General features: G+C 42.1%; 1 long non-coding RNA gene across 3 annotated transcripts in view; it reads left to right on the top strand.

Annotated features, from left to right (window-relative positions):
- Window positions 1–13,898: 13,898 nt before the first annotated feature.
- The window catches only part of LOC147444117 (uncharacterized), a 51,409-nt gene continuing 43,723 nt past the window's right edge, over window positions 13,899–21,584 (top strand). For all 3 annotated transcript variants that reach the window (XR_015190109.1, XR_015190108.1, XR_015190107.1), the window contains exon 1: window positions 13,899–14,150. This is a non-coding gene — a long non-coding RNA (uncharacterized LOC147444117). The remainder of the gene's footprint in view (window positions 14,151–21,584) is intronic.

Below are 21,584 nucleotides of genomic sequence, written 5' to 3'. Positions count from 1 at the left end.
CATTGTCAGTTGCAAGGAACCCAGTTTTTCATGCTCACACAAAGCACATTGAGGTGCATTACCACTATGTCAGGGAGAGGCTCTCAGCAGGAGAGATCAGCTTGGCTTATGTGCCAACACAGGACAACCTTGCAGATCTTTTCACAAAGTCATTGTCTTGTGAGAAGCTTGAAGCTTTCCACAAAGATTTGGGCTTACTCCCCTTTGTGGACTGATCATGTCCTCAGGGCATGGCACTTCCCTTTACTCATGTGCCAGCTCTCGTTCACCGCATCACTCCAGGGGGGATTTGTTACCATATACATGTGGCAGTGATGTATGTGAACACACTAGGACCATCGGGGAATTTTTTCCCTCTTTAGGAGATTTTTTCCTCCGAGCATTGTATATACGCCCATCACTCTAGGGCTATCTATCTTTCCATTGCACACTAAGTAACACACTCTCTATTGTGTGCCTTGAGCTTCCTTTGTCTTCTCCAAGCTGTGTGTGTTTCTCTGCAATCCTAATTCCAACATCTCTCTCTCTCTCTCTCTCTCTCTCTCTCTCTCTCTCTCTCTCTCTCTCTCTCTCTCTCTCTCTCTCTCTCTCTCTCTCTCTCTCTCTCTCTTCGGTGATTGAGGCGCCCATACACCCACCCAACTGCCTCTTTTTTGGACGACCATGCAACAACAAGACTAGCCACCAACGATTATCTATCCCAAACCATAGTAGTTCTCCCTCTCTCTCTAGGGCCACCAGACCAACCACCGCTCCTCACTTTCCTTTTGCATGCGCAACCCACCCCCCACACAATCCCTTTTTGCATGCAGCTACTGGTAGCTTTCTCTCCCTCTTTCCCACCCTCTCAATCAGCTGTCATCGCCAAGTACAAGTGTACATAGAATCGACTGTCTAAGTTTCCCTCTCTCGCTCTCTTCTACCAACCAACTCCAGTCCGACTCATTCTCTCTCTATCTCGCCAACCTGCAATTGATCCAGCCCCAGCCAATGAACTACCCTGGACTCGCAGAGGCGACAAAAGTGACAGACTAGACGCATCCCCCTTCTTTGCGGCAGCTCTCTTCTCGCGGTGATCTATCACACCACCTTTTCTTTGATAGCTGGTAGACCCCCAGCCCTTTGCATTTCCTCGTGCTGAGCTGCTGGCAAGCTCCCCCTTTTGGTCAAAGCTCCTCATCGACGACAATTTCTGCGATCCTTTCTCGGACAACAAACTTGACGATGATGAAGCTGATTTTAATAAACGATTTTAGGATTTTTTTAGTTTTAGTCTTATTTTTAAGTATTTCAATTTACTTCATTTTGTACCCAGACATTGCATTAGATCCACAAGGATTCAGGACTATATCAGCTCGATCCCATGGCCTTTTAAAGACCAATAATATAACATTTCATTTCATTTTACACTCTCTCTCTTTCCCCCCTCCCAGTCCGACTTCTTACAAAAGCAGACATGGGCAACACTCTGTAGATACCGCTACAATACTTTCTCGAATAGCCCGCCATCCATTACCTATGCATGTTGCTAGCCTGCAATTGGGTATCTACATGTAGTCCTTGGTGTTGGTTATTCTTCTTACACTCTTTCTTCCTCGAGAGTCATCATCAAGATCACCAAGTTTGTCGATGCACGTGCACTTGATTAATCCTAAAGGTGTTTTGCCTTTGATTGCCAAATTTTTCAATGCGGCCATGCCTTTTATGGTCCATTGTTTGATTTATTAATTCTATTGTTGTTTTGTTTTGGTGAGTTGTCCCACCAAAAATCATCCACTATCAAAGTGCAATAATTTGTGTTTTAATATTATTCCTAGAGGAGAATTGGGCTCCAATTGGCTCCATCCCACATTTTTTCTTATTTCTTCCGTCTTGGCATGATTAATCTCATGCATGGTGCTGATTGTGCAATAACATCAGTCATTAATAATACTCCCTTGGTGGGATGTGTATACAATTATGTCTATTAGTTCAATAATCGTGCTTGGGGATATGATACTTTTCGAGCGCTAATGCCTGCATGGCACTAGCGGTTGCCCTTCATTGAGTAGGGTTCTTTTCCTCAAGAAATTGCTTGCTAAGCACCTTGCACGTCAGTGGTGGGGAGAGCTACAATTTTATATCATGCTTGTGGTTGGACGCAGTGTTCGAGACGAATCATTTCCTAACCATACACAGAAAGAGGAAAATTTAGACGAATGACTTGCATTTGTTCTTCTTTTTCTACTATTTCTCTTAAATTTCAAGCGGAATGATTTCTTTTCCTCCTACTTCACGTACTACTACATGAGTGCTATAGTAGCTTTCGGGATAGCACTCATGTAGTAGTACGTGATATCTCTCATGGACATGGGAGATGGGATCCAAGGCCTCCATTTATCTAGGAACTTGACATTAAGCGAGCGTTTTTAACCTTGTTGCGAATGTACAAAAGTTTACCTCCTTTTGTCGCACTCCATTCATACACAAACTTTGCTTTCATAAATTCCTTATCAGTTTAATTACTAGGTGTATTTTCAAGGTGTATATATATATATATATATATATATACATATATATATATATATATACATATATATATATATATATATATAATGCATGAATATTTGGATATACATATCTAGCAAGAGTATTTCAAATTTCTATAACACAATCTACCGCTCTAATATTCTTGTTTGATAAATGCTCCATTAATTTTTCTTTCTTATGAGTTGCTCTCTTTATTTGTGACTCAAATTCATCTATGCTATCAAGTAGAAGTGCATACTTTTTCTTTTCGCTTTGTTGTCTCACATCTGTCTCAGTTGTATACTAATCCCTTCTATAATTGTCATTGCCAATTTCATGGCCAATTATTAACCCCACACTAACACATTTTGAATCTGTTAGCTATGCTTTGGTTTAATTTTGCTACTGGCAGCACTTGTACCCCTCCCCATATGCCAACAATGGTATATATATTTTTTCAAATACAGTATATCCTCCTGGTCATGGCTTCAAATTGTATTGAAAGGGATTTTCATTGAGATGATTTAGCTATGCAGCTACTCATGTGAGCTAAGGTGCTATGGGATAGTAAACAATAGTTTGTAAGTACCAACAATGCTCCAAATTGATCTTACACCTGTGATAAATGTTATATTTTTATGCCTAGCCTAGTCTATTGGTCACGGACACACAGATTCGCCGATTGAGACAGTGTGTAGATGCTCATCTTGGTGCAGATCCACCGATTTAGACAGCACATTGATACATTGCAGATTCAAGATATCAAATGCAGATTCGTCGATTTTTAGGCAGCGTGCCTTATTGGTGCAGACTCGCCGATTGAGGCAACACTGATCACAAAATCATGCTGCAATGGTGGCTGGCCACCACTGTTAACTGGTATGATTTTGTTCCTCGAGTATACAAAATGAAGGACATTTGGATTTGGATTTGCAACGGGTATATATTGGCAGATATTTGGATTTGGATTTGGAATTGGTATATGATGAATTTTTGTCACGACAGTATTTATGGAATTGGACTTGAGATTGATGAGAATTGATTATTGAATGATGAGTGTGACCAATGATATCGTGATTCATCAGGGTATGACATATACTACTTATTATAGTGGTATGGGACACTAGAATAAGTAGTATGTGGATGACGACTGGCATAAACAATGTTGTTTAGTTTAATAATTTCTTCCCTTTTACTATGACATGTTCCTAACACAGAATACTAATCACTATTTTTGACAAGTATTGTTTGCAAATTCTTATCTTTGCAACTGAGGACAGTTGCTTTCTAACGGAGAGGTATGTTATGGAATTGATATTCTACTATTTATTGCACCTAACAGATGAAAAAGGCTTGGCCAATCTAGGCCTATGCGAACGGATATGTATATTATGTACATTTTATTATTCAAGTGCTCTTTGATGAGCTTTGGCCATTTATGACCGGCCGGCCAGTTTGTACTCAATTTGACCATTCAAGAAATCTATAAATTAAATACGTACAAGAGGGAAATGGATACTCTTGCACGGGGGGAGATTGCACCCAGTGCTTGTGTCTAATCTTCTCCTCTCCTCTCCTCTCTCTCACCGTGCCGGCGTAGCACTCCGCTCTAGGAGGTGCGCCTGCACGTTCTCGCTTACTCTCTCTCCCACTCTCTGTCTCGCTCTGTTCGTGTATATCGTCAATTATGTGCTCGTGGATGTGTCAAGTATGCAATCTTATCAGCTTTATGGCTTGCAGCATGTTTGTTTTGGTGTTTTTACAGGCTCTTCGTCCTTCCGTTTGTAGCACAATGGCCGTCCATCCTGCCCCCATTACTAGAGAGAATTAGCGTGCAGGGATGATTGATGTAAGACACGTCATTGTTCAAAATCTTAAGAGGCATCATTGACAGTCTGCACAATAATAAATAGTTTCCAACTATCATTGCCAATCATTGCATGGCAGCTCAATGGCCGGAATGAATACTACCATGATCATTGCCTGCCTCATTCAATCACTACAGGCCAAGTCAATGCACATAATATTTGTTGTAAGCTTCCTCCTTTAAATAACTATAGACCAGGTCAGTGCACGTAATACTATTTCTGCAAACTTCCTCTGGTCACCAACTCGGCATGAACCAAGCCATTGCCTACTCTGGATCTCATCTTGTCAAAAGACACTACATGGCCATGCCCCCCCTGACACCACTTGAAGGTGGGGAAAGGACCTACGGTGTCCTTTCCCCACAATGCACCTTCCCATGGATCTCAGCCTCTACCGATCGCTAATAAGTCGCTTGCACTATGGGGAAAGGACACTGTAGGTCCTTTCCCTACCCCTTCAAGGTCATCATGCGGAAGCTTTCACCGTGCCACATGTAACCTCCCAACAACAAAGCTCTCCCCATCAGCTTCACTTCGAACACCTCCAACTGTTGATGAGGCTTCCTCTCTCAGCCTATCCTAGCATTGATGTATTTGTTCGTATCCCAATTTGAGACAATTACAAGATCAAGTGCAAGCTCATTTGGAAGGTCGACACAAAGACATAAGCCAACATTGGCGGTTCTAGTGCGTTGAAATGGAAATCCAAGAAAATAACGTGTGCATTGCCAGTGCAAGTCTCTCTCTCTCTCTCTCTCTCTCTCTCTCTCTCTCTCTTCTCTCATGTAGGGCCTTGTGAGGGCCTTGTAGACTCCACAGCTTGTGAGTAAATGGAGTGCCAAGTTCTATGGACAATGATATTGATTCATATTGAGCAGTGAACACCCATCATGGTTGTACATGCCTATGCCACAATTGCCATAGATACTGAGACCAATGCTAGCAAACTCACAGAGTTTGGATGGCCATAGATAAGGAACCAATGAACACAACCTAATGGCACAGATACAAGCCATTGTACCCCTTGGTAGAGCAAGTGTAAGCCTCTCACGTAGTTTCTGAAAATACAACATTTGGTCTTGGTACCTTAGGCCCATTTTGGATAGTGCTTTTGCCATCACACAGAGGTACACAATATTATAAATATAAAAGAAATCCCTAGTTTAACAACTAAGCATATAGTTACATGTTCGGAGTTGTCATGTGAGTAGGAGATCAAAACCAATATTAGGTGCTTTTGCGCTCTGTAGGATTTGTATGTCCGCTCCATGCTTGCTAGTGAGACAGTTATAATGCTAGTATGCTTTGCCCTCTAGCGGATGTCTGATATAACCAATCCAATTATGCCCATTCATTGCATACATGCCAAAGTGGGCGTGTTTGTCGTGTGTGCCGAGTGGACATGTGTGACATGAGTAGACTGTTGGTCGTGCATCATGCGGGAAGGGGAAGGTAGAGAGAGACAAAGAAAGATTCCTAAATTTGGATGCTTGATACCTCCAAACAAGACTCACTAGACAGAAGAATTCTAGGAGTTGAAAGATGGGACACATTTTGGACCTACTGTAATGTACCCAATATTTATGCATATAAGATTTCAGTTATTTTGCAAAGTAATTGAGATTCTCAATTTTGTGAGTCATCATGAGTTTATCAGAGCAATCGGATTGAAAATCGGGTTCAAAATCTATTTATTTATGATCTTTCTTTATGTGGAACAATAGGTTTATATGGGAACCTAATCTATGTGGGAAGAAAAAACTTAGAGATAGTATTTTTAGGAAAGAAAGAGAGGTGAGTCAAAATTAGGATACTTCTTTCTTTCTCTCTGTCAAGATAGAATGGGAACTTGTAAGTATAGATTTTTAAAAAAATTGCGCATAGGATTCGCGAACGTAAAAATAATAATAATAATAAAAGTATATAAAAATTTAGGGCCGCAACGACGCGCGAGCTTTTCCTTCCCCTATTTTTGAAACCTCTCAATATTCTTAGCACCCCCTAGGGCCTTTATAAAGGACCCTTCTCCTCTCACTTTGAACACGTATCTATAGAAGCAGAAGCTCTCTTGCAACGACGCGCCGGAGGAAGCCTCTCTCCTTTAACCTCTCACCCTCAAGCCATCTCCATCTCCAATCGTCGACGTGCCGTCTCCTGATTTGTGGACACTCTCTCTCTCTCTCTCTCTCTCTCTCTCTCTCTCTCTCTCTCTCTCTCTCTCTCTCTCTCTCTCCAACAACACGCTTTTCTTTTCTCCATTCCGAAGATATGGCTCCGAAGCGTGTAACGCGAAGTTCTAAGGACGCCCATGCCGTTGCACCACCAAGGAAGGTGGGAAGAAAGGTGTCAACTCTGAACGTATCTCATGCGGAAGCATCAACCGAAGAAGAAGTCGACACAGTCCAACCTCCACCACAGGAGTTAGCCGCACGCGCTCCAAATCCGGTAAGACAAATTTATAATTATGCATAGTATTCATGTTGACTGATAAGATGAACTTAGACCTTACCTTAAACCGATCGGAAACGTGATTGTTCAATCACATGAAACAAACATATGTATCATAAAGTAGTAAAAGTATTGCTTTTATAAATTGTTATTGTTTGATAAAGAAATACTGTTGATAAGTGATTATGGTTTGAGAATATGATTTTAATTTATCTTGTTGTAAGAAACATTTAGAATATGAAATACTAAAAGAAAAATCTTGTTTCCAGATGGAACTCGCGGTTAGCGAGAGGAATCCGCGGTTAGCGGAAATTAAAGTTGAGGTCATCAACTTCCTTTTTTTTACCTTGCGGTTAGCAAGATACCTTGTGGGTAGCAAGATGTCCCTTGCGGTTAGCAAAAGGAAAGTATGCGCATCTCGCGATTAGCGATTAAGAAAAACCTTTGCAAAGGCTCTGTCGGTTAGACAGAGAAAATCCGTGGTTAGCGGCAAAACTTGTATAGAAACTAAAGACTCTCTTTTTTTACGGATTATATAATTTTTTTAATAAAAAAACTCATGTTATGAAAGAATTGTTTGATGATGTTTGAAAGGATTGTACTAAAGAACTTGTGTTAGAAACTAATTAAGGAACATTGTTGTATATATCGTGGTAGTAATTAGACAACATTAAAAGAACGGGTGAGTGCGGTGTGGAAAGTGGGGACCGGCTCAGATTGCCAGTCAAGGATGGGTGGATTCGATTAGTCGAGTACTTTTCACTTTGTCTTAGTTAGTTAGACATTTATCTTTTGTCATATTTCGGATTTAAGGATGGTGGCCGTGCCTCTTAAACGCAAAAAAGGCGTTGTTTTTGGATCCTTAATATGTGAAAGGGATTTTCTTCTCTTATAATATAGGATCTAGAGTCCATAGAACCTTTAATCTCATCGACCTAGCTTGTGGCGTAGGGTCTTGCAACTACGAACACATCATGTGGAAATCTTCTTCTCTTTCGTTACTCGTATCCTTGCTTCGCATTATCGGAGTAGGGTGCCGTCAACGGATTTAAAGGATAAAGAAGGCTATTTACCAAGTCGCCCCGATCTTTTAGAACGGGGACCTTACAATTGGTATCAGAGCCAAGGATAAACAGAGGTTAACCCAAAGTTAAGAGGGGGATGTAGGAGAAGAATGTGTTTTTTTTTTCTTTTTCCACTATTGTTGCTTTTGTTTCTAAATTACTCTATTAAATTGATCTTATATTCTTACGTATTTATATATATAACACGTTTCAGGATCAGCATGATGCATACATGCGATTTCAGGTGTTCAACATCATGTACATGTCTGCGTGCCGATCAAACGACTATGATTTTCGGGCATCAATCATGAGGATCCTTGAGATATTGACCACTCCGCCGCATTTTCGAACCCTGTGAGGATGATCTCGAGCCTGGTGGTCTCGAGGGAGTACTTTTACCATCAGGGCCGGAAGCTTAGGGAATTTGAATAATGATCTTCGTCGCATCAAATGGTGCGAGGAGCTAAGGCTGGTCCATTACTATACCTTTTGGCCAACCGATGTCAAAACAATGGCTGCAGATGGAAGAGTCAACGTCAATTAGTGGGTCTATGACAAGGTCATTGCGGTCGTTCCAAAAGACCGAGTGGTTGTTATGGGAAGAACTAGCCACTTCTCGAGCAAGGGATGGACAACAGGATTACCACAACTCCCCGCCACTTATCGATTATTAGCCCCTATAGAAAATTCTCCGCGCTTCTTCCTAAAGAGTGCCCAAGAATATCACGGCTTCAAATATACACTTGAGGATTAGGGTTACTATAACATTTTGTAATAAGGCCATTTGTATTCCTACATCAATAGAAAACGTTGATTTCTTTTGAAAAAGAAACTGACTCTTGATAAATAGTTTACTCTTGAGCTTAATTGAGATTTGGTGATCCCTATATGCTTCACAGTAGTAATTGATGCAACTAGTGCTATGGACAGGAAGCCTGTTAATGCGTATGTGTTGCAAATAATAAACTTAGTTGTTTTGTTCAAAAGAATTGATTGACTAGTCAAGTCATTGACTAATTGTTGGTGAAAAGCCATGACTGGTTAAGTCATGTGATTGGATTGAGTTATGATAGGATAAGTCATGTGTTTGAGTTTGATGGACTGGGTAAGTCATGATTAATTGAATCATGTGTTGAACTCTAAAGGACTAGATAAACCCAATACTTTAATGACTTAAGTTATTATAAGCATTGGTGTTAAAAGTTTGCAGGAGAACCCTCAAATTACTCCTATAGTGGAGAATCCTCGAAACGATGCTTTATACACGGAAGTTCAGGAGAAGAAATTGTTGCTCAAACAAATGCAACCACCTTCTTTTAAGGGCGGAGGCACCAATGTGGAAAAGGATGCGGAAGTCTGGATTAAAGCTATGGACGATTATTTCTCGGCTGCCAAGACTGCACCTGCAAACCAAGCGATGCTGGGGATGTTTCGCCTTACGGGTGAAGCCAAATTATGGTGGAAACAACATTGCTGTGACATGGGAGTGTTAGAAAAATCCCAGAATTGGAGGGGAATCAAGCAAGCAGTGAAGGAAAGATACTTACCCCCTGCTCATGAAGCATTAAAGATGAACGAGTTCTTTAGCTTGAAGTAATACAGCCTATCCCTGGAAGAGTACTACTCAAAGTTCGTAAATCTTAGGCGTTATGCACCACCAATGACGATAGAGCAACAAGTAGCTCGATTTTACCAAGGCTTAAGAGAACCAATTAGCTCACGACTAGAAGCCATGAAACCTACCACTGTGCAAGATGCTTTATTGTGAGCCAAACCTTTGATGAAGGAGCAAGGCATAAAGAGGAGAGTTGAACAGAATCAGAGTTTTAATGATGCTAGACGACTTGTAAGATTTCCCAATAATAACAGGCAGCCACAAAGAGCCTATGCTACAAATGTGCAAAACCCTGCAAGGTTGGATGTTCGATGCTTTGAGTGTGGAGAACTGGGACATTACCAGAACAAATGTCCACATTTATCTAACAGAGCAGCAGTAGCAACGGAGGCAGACCAAAGACACCACCCTATTGGAAATAACATTGGACGAGGTGGTGGACGTGGACGAGGGCGAGGAAGAGCAGCAAGGGCATTTGGAAGAGGTCAAGGTAGGAATGCTCATGCACGTGTAACCATAGGAGAACCTACCATTGGTGAAGAAGAAGAAAGAGCGAGCGTCTATGCAGCTACTGACAACCCTGGAGCTCAACGGCAGTTCGCTGTTATTCAGACCCCAGCCACTCATCAAGGTAAATATTTTAACCTTCTTATCGATTGTGGCAGTACCCATTCTTTTCTATCCCCAAAATGTTTACAAAAGTTGAACCTAAACAAAAAACAAGCTAAACCTATGACAGTAGAATTGGCTAATGGGAAAACCGTAGTATTTCGACATTCTGTGGGAATCCTTGATTTTGAACTAGGAGGGTACACTACTTCAGCTTTCTTTAGAATCCTACCAGTTGGAATGTACGATGGGATTCTTGGGATGGATTGGTTATCTAAGAGTCGGGCTAGCATCCATTGTGGTCAAGGTAGTTTGAGCTTTAGAGATAGTCAAGCAAGGCAAGTCAAAGTGCAAGGGAAAAGTGGGAGCCCAAAGATTCAATTAGTGAAGGCAAATCATCTACTCAAAGGTATGAGAGCTGGTCAACAAGTATTTGTGGTCAAGTTGAATAAGGTCGATCCAAATTCAAGTGATAAAAAACCCTCTTGGCTTCATGAATATTCAGATATTTTTCCTGAAGACCTTACCTCCCTTCCTCCGACCCAAGAAATTGACCATGAGATAGAGATTCTCCCAGGAAGTGAGCCCGTGTCAAAGAGACCTTACAAAATGGCCTTACCTGAGGCAACTGAACTGAAGGAGCAGCTTCGTCAACTTCTAGAACAAGGATTTATTAGACCAAGCAAATCTAGTTGGGGAGCGCCGGTACTTTTTCATAAAAAGAAAGATGGGACTTTACGACTCTGCATTGATTACAGAGGACTAAACCAAGTGACAATTAAGAACAACTACCCTATACCCCGAATCAATGAATTGTTGGACAGGCTACATGGTTCTAAGGTCTTCTCAAAGGTAGATCTAAGATCTGGTTACTATCAAATCAGAATAAAGGAATCAGATATTCTGAAGACAGCTTTCAACACTCGTTATGGCCATTTTGAATTTATAGTAATGTCATTTGGTCAGACTAATGCTCCAGCTACATTCAATAGATTGATGCAGGATATCTTCAGGCCTTACCTAGACGATTTTTTCCTTGTCTTCTTTGATGATATTCTAATCTACTCAAAAGACGAACAAGAACATGAAGCTCAGCTAAGGAAGGTGTTAGACATTCTTCGCCAACATAAGCTATACGCAAAGATGAGCAAGTGTTCATTCTTCTCTCCAAGGATTGAATACTTGGGATTTATTGTTTCACAAGAAGGAATTTCAGTAGACCCTGCTAAAGTTCAAGACATTGTTGAATGGCCTCAGCCAACTAATGTAAGTGAGCTTAGAGGATTCTTGGGAATCACAGGCTGGTACAGAACCCGGGGGATTCACTCTATATATAAAACAGGACGCCACCTGCGAGCGGACAACTTTGATAAAACCCCTATATACGACTCATCCTAGGGAATATGACCCCCCTTTCTACGCTTATACAACAATCAATGCAAAAAATTATCATACCCCTATCTTACATATAAAATTTAGGTCTCACATGATCTAACTGAGTAAAACTAGTCAAAGAGCGTTTAGCATAGTGACTGGCAACGTACTAAGGAAGCACTTATGTTGATAACTAGTTGTACCCTCAATGTGTTTTAGTTTGACTTTAAAACTATGTACCCGCTCAGCTTGAACTCTAGCTACTCGTCCAATTCTACCCCATATAAGTTACTCAAAAAACGTGGTCATAAAGTTGTGATAGGTTCTTTGTGTAAATTTGCATCTATAAAAACTCTTTATAGCTTTCATCCCTCAACAAATGAACTGTAATCACAAAACAAGCAATTGATACAAAGAAGTGTTAGTTCTTGCATGGATCTTTGTAGCTATTTACTCAAAAGTTCAAGGGAAAACTCTCTTGGGAAGCCATGATTTTGAAACACAAAATCTTCCTCTCATTTTTCCCTTTTCTCACTTCTCCCCCACCCTCGCCCCAACCAATAAATATGATACCCCCTCCCTTATTTTTTGGCTTGAGAGATAAATTATTGCGGGCCTTCCCCTAACTTATACGCTTATGTAACTTGTAAAAAAAACCCCTTCCCTTGCACTTATGTGGTGCGGTAAGTTTTTCATGGGGAATCCCCCGGGGTACAGAATCTTTATAAAAGATTATGCAGTGATTGTCGCACCCTTGACAAACCTTTTGAAGAAAGGAGCAAGGATCAATTGGGAACAATACATCAAGAAAGGTTCGACCAACTTAAGTAATATGTGATTACGGCCCCATGTCTAAAGCTACCAGATTTCAACCAAGCCTTTGAAGTTGTCATTGATGCTAGTGGAATAGCAGTTGGAGGAGTGTTAACTCAAGAAGGCAGACCAATAGCTTTCACCTCACGTAAGCTTAAGGTTCATGAAAAGAACTATCCGACCCATGATCTCGAACTGTTGGCAGTCATTCATGCTTTAAAGCTATGGAGACACTATTTATTGGGAAGGAAGTTTCGACTTATAACCGACCATAAGAGCTTAAAGTGGATCTTTACCCAAGCAACCTTGAATATGCGACAAAGGCGATGGGTGGAGCTTTTACATGAGTATGACTTTGATATTCTCTACCGCCCTGGGAAAGAAAACACGGTTGAAAATTCATTGAGTTGGAAACCTTTGTGGGACTCATATCTATACCCAACAACCCGATCATTGAAAGCATTAAGGAAGCTGCATCATCTGATCCAGAGTATCAAAGGCAGCTTAACCTTGTTCAATCTGGAGAGTCAAAGACTATACCTTTAATGATACACTTCTCAAAAGATGGACTTGTCTCTATTACAGAGATAGGTTATGTGTACCGAGGGATCCTAACTTAAAGAAGGCTATTTTGTTCAAAGCCCACGATAGCCTTACTTCATGACACCCATGTTATGCAAAGACTCTCAATGCAGTATGTAAAAGCTTCTATTGTTGTGGTGGTCACACGAGGCTTAGTTTCCAATTATTTCTGTTGAAAATTAAGGGTAACCGTGCTTGGAAATAATTGCACGCCTGACAAGTGCTTTCGTGGCGCGTCCAAAACCAAGAGCCGTCATGAGCTTTGTAGAGAAGAGTGAAGCGCGCACTTTTTGCTGCCAACATTCATGATTGCCATGGATTCTCTCTCTCTCTCTCTCTCTCTCTCTCTCTCTCTCTCTCTCTCTATAGCAAAACTCCCGCCGCTACAGATTCCTATTTGAGCCCACCTCCCCACCCTGGTGTGCGCATTCAATCTCACCTCCAACTGTCAATCATCTCACGCAGCGCGGCTTAGTTCTAGTTGCGTGACCACGCAAGGGGTAAGTGCAGGCCCAATCATTGGAGTAGGCTTAGTTCTCAATAACTGGAAACTGAGCCTCGCGTGACCATGCCCCTATTAAGTATGACCGGTTTTGGAGGCGGTAAAGTTTACTGGCTCTTTAGGCCGGGTTCAGTAGGCGGCGGCAGGGAACGATCACCTTCTGCCAGCGAATCACATTCGCGCACGTCAAACAGGAGGTTCACATAGCACGACGGCACTGCTGCAGAAAAGGTGCTAGCGCACGGCAGTATTCAGGCTTTGCACTTCCGACCCCCCCCCCCCCCCGGCCATCTTCTCTTCCACCCTCCACGTGTGCTGGAAATGCCCGATTGGCAGGGCTTTTTAATTTTGTAAGCTTCTTTCCAAATAAAAGAAAAACTAGCCTTTTGTCTTCTAGTCTAGCTTCCGTCCATCCCCTATGTTCACATTGGGTGGCGGAAGACTTCACCCCTTCTCTCTTCCACCTCCCCAGTGTGAACATTTAGCCAGTGGAAGAGCAGATAATGCACATCCTCCACCCGGAAGATGGATGGCAGTTTAGGAGTTCTCTTCCGACTTCCCAGTGTGAACCCAGCCTTAGTAAGGACATCTTCCACTTGCCAATGCCAAAGCGATGGCTGGTCCTCAGTGCTGCACACCCGCTCCCCCCCTCCCCGCCCCTGAGCACAGCTGCGTCGGCAAGGAGGAACCCAGCGGTCCCTTTCTGGCCTATATCACCTCGCATCACAACCCCGCTGCTGCTGTCGTTCTCGTTAGCGACATTTTTGGTACGTTGCTCGCTGCTTGTGTGTCTCTCTTTGTGTGTACCTCTTTGGCTGTGTCTGTATGAGAGAGGGAGAGAGAGGGTCAGGTCTATCTTCTTGAAATTTTTAAGTTCGCATCTGCGCCTCTATAGCAGTACAAAGCGTTACTGTTGGATGTTTGAATGTGCAATTGCTTTTGACACCATTTCTCCTGCTTTAGAGAGGTACATATTGCACCTTTTCCAGGAACATATTGCGCCTTACGTGCATTTTGACATACTTCCCTTGTAATAATCCTCCTCTTTCTTGATATCGTCCAAGCAATTTCCATTAGCTGCTGGTGCAAGCTTTGATATTCATTAAGTTTCACCTTGCTTTTGAGTGGCACTACGCATTGGATTTAGGGTTCTGTTTTTCGTTTTGTTGTTTGAAGTTGTTAATTGTTCATACTCGATCACATATGCTCCCTTTCTAGCCTGTGATGAAGCCTTCACTGAGGGGCAAGGCTAATGATTGCAACAATAGAGCATGATTTGTTGACATGGAGAATTGTTCACAATCTGGAACACTGGTTGTGCCACTCCTTGGAGATGGACAACCCTCTACCCATAACTTGTAACTTATGGTTCCTTCTTTCTCTTAAGAGGACAGGAGAGAGAGAGAGAGAGAGAGAGAGAGAGAGAGAGAGAGAGAGAGAGAGAGAAAGAGAGAGAGAGAGAGAGAGAGAGAGAGAGCACAAATGGGGCCTCAAACACCCCTAAGGGCCCCCACTCCATTTTAGTGGTCCCCACTCTGTTGTCTATATTTCTTTGATTGCCCAAGTGGGAGTACAATATCTGACTGCCTCTTTTTCTGTTAGTGCACACCTTTAAGTGAGCACAGCTGCAAGTAACTGCTAGGTTGAGGCAAGAAATGCAAGGCTGAGGCTGAGGCAATGGACTGAGTCTGTACACTTTTTAAGATATCAGATTGACCACCCCTCCCCCATCCAATTTTGTTCACACTTAATTGAAGGTTAAAACCTATTTTTTTGTGTGAGTGGGTGTGGGTTTTGTTGGTTTGGCTGTTTGTTGTTCTTTCTTTGGTTTTGTCTTATTTTGCCCTCCAAAATTGCTGCTACCTATACGGTATCTAGCCAATAGGGCACAATCAAAGAGATAGATTCCAAGTAAAGCGCCACCGTCCATCAGTGGGAAAATACTGCAATCAGTGGCGGATGATTTGTTGCTAATCTGCGCCTAAGCCTCTTATTGCCCATCCTCCTTCCTCTAGGTACCTATCATTTAGAGTGATTACAAATACACTCTCTCCTCCCTTTTGTCTTTGTGGAGGTGCTAAGGCACTTTTCCTTAGTTAAGCAGTTGCTTTTGGTTCAGATTTTCAGCCTATCAGTTAGGCCTAAGGCCGACAAAGGTCTATGCCTTTTGGCAGCCCTGTGTCGTGTGCCTACGGGCTTCTCTGTATTAGATTTACTTCGTTGTAGAGACTCGAGAGTCATTCTTGGGGCACCTTTAGGGGGTCAAAGTAATAGAATTAGGAATCAGCTATGTGCTTTTGAGAGAGAGAGAGAGTTGTCACAAATTGATGACGTGGCACATCAAACAAGTCACAACTTATGGGCACTTGCCGACAGGGCCTTGGGGACACTAGGACAAATCTTAAAAAAAAAAGACCAAAGCGGCTGGCTCTATGGATATTGTCGCAAAATGCGCTGTTGATGTTGACGTGATTGTTCGTATGAATCTCCGCAAAACGCATTGTTGAGGTGACGTGGCAGGTTGTACGTATTTCCGCTTTGTGCGCTAGCTGCTTTTGGAGAGCCTATTGCTTTTGAGTTTGAAATCTTTTCATGGACTGCTTTTCACTAGACCAAGAGCCTTTAAATAAGCTCATTGGGTTCTCTCTGGCTCACTTCGTGCTTACAAGCCGGTGAGCAGAGGCGACCCTTGTGATTGTACTTTGCTCAATCATTAATACAAAAAGAAATACCGAAAGGGGCGCCAATCTTTGGGGCCAATCTCTTTGGGCACGTAACTACGCCGGGCCGTGTCGACTTAATTGAACTGTGAATTGTGAAGTGTTTAAATTGATTCTCTCTCTCGTGTTGCGATAAATTCCAGACTTGGGGTGTCCAAGTTTGTTATAGTGGTATTAGAGCTCAATCGATTTCTCTTCTACCGGGAAATCCGATCCCTTTTCTCGCGACACATGGATTCTGGCAAGAATCAGACGACTCCTCTTGTCACCTCGGCAACAAGAGGTAGCACGATAAATTCGAGTGGATTAGCAGATCAGCCTATGGGGATGCAACATCAACTGCAGGTTGACGAGTGTGCACAGCCGATGCTCCAGTTTGCAAAGGATTCATAGTATGCCAACTTTTTGACCCGGCACTCGATTGACAAAGTGCATACTCATTGGCAGAAAGCCCTACCCCAAGGATGTTTACTGAAGAAGAACTTGATGATGTCGTCGAAAGACGAATCAACCAACTTCTGGAAGCGAAGAAGTCATCAAAGAAACAATCTGCAAGGTGTCCCAAAAGGGCACAATGAGGACAATCAGAAGATAGGCCAGAAAGCTCCAGAGTAGCGGAAGTACGTGGTAGAAAAGGAAAGACGAAAGCAGGATTGGTACTAGATTGTATAGGGACCGACCCGAATCAGATGGACGAAAGCACATAACTTTGCCACGCGTGGGGCAAAGTAAGAGATCAGGAAGCCCTTATCTTCCTTGATGGAGGAGCCAAGGCCATCTTCATTTCACCTAAATTGGCGGCTCGACTTGGAATTACACCCGACAGGATGAGGCCACAGGCAGAGACAGTTCTAGCGGCACCCGGACAGGATGTTACCATTACACCTATCATTGGCAAACTTCGTTTGCATTGTCGGGGGTATTTAGGGCACGAGGACTTTTACATCATGCCTTTGGAAGGGTGTGACGTCCTCCTAGGAATCTTTTGGTACCACAAGAACAATGCCATGGTTGACTATCGGACCAAGAAAGCGACTTTGACAAATGAGAAGGGCAGGAAAATTGTGCTTGATGTAAAATTGAAGGGCGAGTCCGTCCCTATTGTATCAGCTTCGTCCATTTTGAAATTAATGAATTCCAGTTTTTTTGTATACTCGATCTACTTGGAAGAAACAAAGAACCAATCAAGGTGGAAAGGTACGTAGTGTACGACATGTTTTAGGTACGTACGAAACGTACTACCGTACTGTACCACCTCTCGAGTACATAATAGGTACGTACCATTTGTAAAAAACCCATGTTTTATTGAAAAACCCATAGTCTCTATGCTACTGTCAATGAAGTTCTATGCAGAAACTGGCTATGTGGAATCTGGAAATCGTTACGTGCAATAAGTTTTTACTTGTAATCCTTGGCTATTAGGCTTCTAGACCACCCAAAAGCCCAAAACGGCTCGCGTTCCCATTTCCCAACTTATCATTGCGATTTCACCCAAATTCGCCAATTACCACCGTACTGAACTGTACGGTACGTACAGAACCGTACCGTACAGAAAGGTTACGTACGTACGTACGTACGGATGCAACCTTGGAACCAATATGTCTGAATTGGATAAAGAACGACAATAATTTTTGCACACACAGGCTGATTGATTCTCTGAAGGCCTACCAAGCGAGTTACTTCCACCCTCTCTCGAGGACCATACAATTGACTTGATTTCTAGAAGTACACCACCAAACCGGCCACCTTATTGAGTTAGCCTAGCCGAAAATGAAGAAGTAATGAACCAAGTAAAAGAATTTCTAGAAAAGGGTCTTATTCAACCTAGCATATCACCTTACTGTTCTCTGGTTTTGCTAGTACTAAAGAAAGACGGATCTTGGATAATGTGCATAGCTCTCAATAAAGTTACCATCAAGAAGAACAGATTCCCAAGGATCGATGATATCCTCGACAGACTTCAAGAATCCTCTTGTTTCAGCAGGATTGATTTGAAAAGTGGATATCATCACATCAAAATCGCTCTGGAAGATGTCTACAAGACAGCCTTTCGAACAACTTTTGGTTTATACAAATATTTGGTATGCCTTTTGGACTCACGAATGCTCCAACAACTTTTAATCGAATGATGGATAGGATTTCCGAGAGTATCTGCCTTTTGTCGGCACTTTCTTTGACGACATTATAGTTTTCTCAAAGAATGAAGCAAAGTATCGACACCATTTGCTACAGGAATTTCAGGCGTTGCGAAAGCATAGATTGGTTATCAATGCTAAAAAGAGTGAGTTTTTCTTATTGGAGATACATTTCTTTGGACACATTGTCTCAGTAGAAGAAGTATTGATGGACCCGACCCAAGGTAGGATCTGTACGTATGTACCTTACCTTACTGTACGATACGGTACGTTTGTACAGTACGGTACCATACCTTACGGATCCGTATTGTACAGTCATTTTTTTTGTTGGAAAAAAAAACCAGTAGGTCAGCACAATTGGCTTCGCCCATTGATTTTTTGTGTGCAAATTGGCAAATCATGATCAATATGAACTTTGAAGTTCTCTGTAGTAACTAGTTTATTGTGAAACTTCAAATTTTAGGTTGTGTATATTTGAGTTGTGTGTGTTCTTGTCACTTGAATGTTGATTGGTTGAATGTCCAACAAGCAATTATGATTTGCTGGTATTCGTTTGAAAGCTTTGCCTTGGTTTGTAGAATAGTGAACTAGCATGCTTGAAGTGATACTTCTGAATTTTTTATCAAGTACGAACTGTGTTGTGAGTTTTTGGCTTTTAGAAAAAAAACATACAAATTTTACGTACCTAACAACAATATCCATATAATATTCATTCAATACTACGTACAAGACGTACTGAATACGTACCGTACCTTACGCAGCTTACCGCCTTGACTCGACCAAAATAGACACTATCCACCATTGGCCTTACTGAGAGAATGTTCACGAAGTTCTAAGCTTTTTTGGCTTGTGCTCTTTTTATCGGCGGTTCATTCGGAAGTTTGCAGAGATAGCTTCACCTTTGCATTTATTGACTAAAAAAGGAGTCCCTTTCACATGAGGACCGAGAGAGGTGACTGCTTTTCAGACACCTAAAGACAAATTGACTACCGGACCAGTGTTGGCTTGCCCGACTTGCAAAAGCCATTCGAAGTTTATTTTGACGCTTGTGGTCGTAGTCTGGGAGCAGTTCTATGCAAGAAGGCCATGTGATTGCTTATGAAAGCAGGATGTTTTCACGACCAAAATTGGTAGCACAGATTTATGAGAAAGAGATATTGGCAGTGATCCATGCTCTTACACAGTGGCAACACTATTTACTTGGAGCCGATTTCACAATCTTTATAGTTCACCAGAGTTTACGCTACTTCTTGTCACGGAAGCAGCTTTCGAAAAAGCAGATATGATGGGCTAACATCTTCACTTCCAGATTGTCCATGTTCAGGGGGGACAAAAGAATTTAGTGGCAGATGCATTGTCTCGAAAGCCCTTGGTTCTGGCTATTTCCGCGATTCATCACAGAAGCTTCGAGGATATGGTTGACCAGTACGCCATAGATGCTGACTTTGCGGACAGTTTTACTCGGATACAGAATGGGGAGACAGTTTCAGGTTATTTCATACGAGATGGCTATTTGATGCAGAAAACGATGCTGTGTGTTACACAGTCTTTGAGAGAAAAGGTCTTAACAGAGTGCCATTGTCCACCTTTTACGGGTCGCCGCGGCATAGATACCACCTTGAAGGGTGTGGAGCGTTACATCTTTTGGTCGAGACTAAAAAAGGATGTTACGACTTTGTTTGCAGTTGTTTAGTATGCCAAAAGAACAAGTTTGGCAGGTATAAGGCACAGGGACTACTACAGCCTTTACCCATTCCCACCTGCCCCTGGGAAAGCATTGCTATGGGATTTCATCTTTGATCTCCCGAAGACTCAAAGTGGGCACGATGACATTTGGATTGTCATTGACAGATTTAGCAAGCAAGCTCACTTCATTCCAGTAAAGAAAACAATCAAACTTGATCATTTAGCGATATTGTTCATTGCTCAGATTTTTCGATTACATGGCATGCCTGAGAACATGGTCTCTGATAGAGATCCCCGATTGACAAGTTTGTTTTGGAGGGCTATTTGGGATAACATTGGCACGCGGTTGCAGTTTTGGTCATCATTCTACCCGCAAACAGATGGCCAATCTGAGATAGCCAATTTAATGGTTTTGGATTTACTGAAGTTTTACATCTCGGATTAGAAGACTCAATGGGAAAAATATTTACCTTTGGTGGAATTTGCCTACAATAACACGATTCACTCCTTGACGGGGAAGGCGCCATTTGAGGTAATCGAAGGTGCTAAGAAGGTCCCTCCCTTTTTAAGCACCAAGGACAAGATTTTTGAATCCGATCAGTATTCGAGGGACTTGGACACTGATTTTGCCAAGGTTTGTGAGGCTCTAGAGAAGTCTCAAGCACGGCACAAGAAGGCAGTAGATCGACATCGAAGTGACTTGAAGTTGAAGGAAGATGATTGGGTGCTCTTACGATTTGAGAAGGCACGCCTAAGGAAACGAAAGGGAAAGCAACAGCTTTTTCCAAAGCTTAGCATGAGATATTGTGGCCCTTTCCAGATTCTGGAAAAGATAAATGATGTATCCTTCAGACTTGATTAGGGTCGGTGGTTCCCACAAAATCTGGTGCTAGTCTTGCTTTTGTCTTTCTTTTTCTTCCGCGCTCGGCTGCTGCTTTGTAACTCTTTGATTTATCTTCTGGTGGTTTTGTGGTTCATCTTCTTTTCAAGAGTTTGTCCATGTAACAATGTCAGACTTTGTAAATAATTAATTTATTTACGAGAAAATAGTTATCTAATTAATTGTGTGCACATCAGAATAGAACTAGCAGTTCTAGCCTCTAGGGCCTCAAGTGCGCCCAAACTTGGGCTAGAGCACCTCAGGGAGACCCTAGCAGAAAATACCTTGAAGCCCTAGTGATTGGAAAATTTGGTCATCAATAAGGGGTAGACAATAGCCTTAGATTTCAGGCTCAAAAAACTACGCACGTTAGTGCGAGCATAGGAATGAGTTGGGGTCCTTAGAACAATAATCCTAAGGCTTGGATTATTTTTAAGGCCTTAGGATAAGTCAGTTAAACTAATTTTAATTGTTTGTGCCCGGACCAAATGGTTGGACAAGTGCGAATAGGTAATGCCGGAGTAGTGCCGATACGGCATTGTGTTGGGGAGCAGCTAACGTTTTCATAAGTAGCATTCATGTGTGCAATTGTGAGTTAAATTGCACATTTCCTTAATGCCTAGGAACTTTTAAAGTCAAAAGTTGAATGGATTTTAAGTTATAAAGCAAGTGTGCCTAGTGGCATACTTACCCATGCAAAGTGACTCTCTCTCACCCTCCCTCATCTCCTAGTGCCCCCCTCTATGGTTGACTTTATAAGAGCACCCTCTCCCCCTCTTC

The sequence above is a fragment of the Adiantum capillus-veneris genome, chromosome 13 (assembly GCF_014529385.1).
Source record: "Adiantum capillus-veneris isolate H3 chromosome 13, ASM1452938v2, whole genome shotgun sequence".
Lineage (NCBI taxonomy): Eukaryota > Viridiplantae > Streptophyta > Polypodiopsida > Polypodiales > Pteridaceae > Adiantum > Adiantum capillus-veneris.
This window is presented reverse-complemented; position numbering and strand designations above follow the sequence as displayed.